Source organism: Apium graveolens, chromosome 9 (assembly GCF_009905375.1).
Source record: "Apium graveolens cultivar Ventura chromosome 9, ASM990537v1, whole genome shotgun sequence".
Taxonomy (NCBI): Eukaryota; Viridiplantae; Streptophyta; class Magnoliopsida; order Apiales; family Apiaceae; genus Apium; species Apium graveolens.
In genome coordinates this window covers 153,366,301-153,367,312 of record NC_133655.1, presented here as the reverse complement: position 1 = coordinate 153,367,312, position 1,012 = coordinate 153,366,301, and positions in this window count along the sequence as shown.

Here is a 1,012-nt window from a genome sequence, read left to right as displayed (position 1 = left end):
TCCTTGCTTCTGTTTGATGCTTTCTTTAACTTACCTTTTTCACATGCTTCACAGAGTCCTTCTTGACGGAATTCCATTTGTGGTAAACCTCTCACCAACTCCCTCTTTATCAATGGGTTCATTGTTTTGAAATTAGTGTGCAAGAGTTTCTGTAACACCCTCAAATCCGGGGTCTAGATTTGGGAGTTACTAATCGATAAACAATACTAAAATATGCACAGCGAAATAAAATAATAAATATGACCCCTTGCATGCAACTAGATCGATCACAGGTTATAGTATGAAACAGACACTAAAACCAAATTTTATTACAACCCATAAGTCTATTTAATTTTATAGACTATTCAAATTTTATTACAAACCTCTAGACTAATCAAACATCTCAAAACAGTCTACCTGGAAAACATACTAAACTATTTACAATTACACAACTCCTGGTGAAACCTGGAACTCAGGCCTGCTCTGGCCTAGCTGAAAGAATCAGAATAATAAACAAGTATGAGCGAAATAAATGCTCAGCAAACAGTATATAGCTTCTGATTAAAACAACAACAACATGTCTGAAGAATAAAACCAAACCACAATACCTGAGCAGTATCAAAAACTGATAAAATTTTTGATAATAAACAACACTTTTATATATTTTTTGGATTGGAATTCTCAAACGACGGTGTGTTGCCGCCGGTGATCAGCCGCGGAGCAACACAGGTATGCCAAAGCATATCCAACTAAACAAAGGGTACCCGAGGCACATATTGGCCTAGCAAGGTATTATATCCATTATAATACATAGCTCACACTGGACCACCGCCACGGCCTCTTACACAACCATCCAATCCATAAAAATATTTTTAATCAAAGGAGCCGAAACAAACGACACCCTTAACAATTTAACTCCCCATTTCACATGGTCCGGAGTCATCTCAACAACTAGAACAATTAGTTATTCGCTAATCTCTTCCATCGTATAAAGTAATTTACAGCGAAATATAAAATGTTTAACTATTCTGAA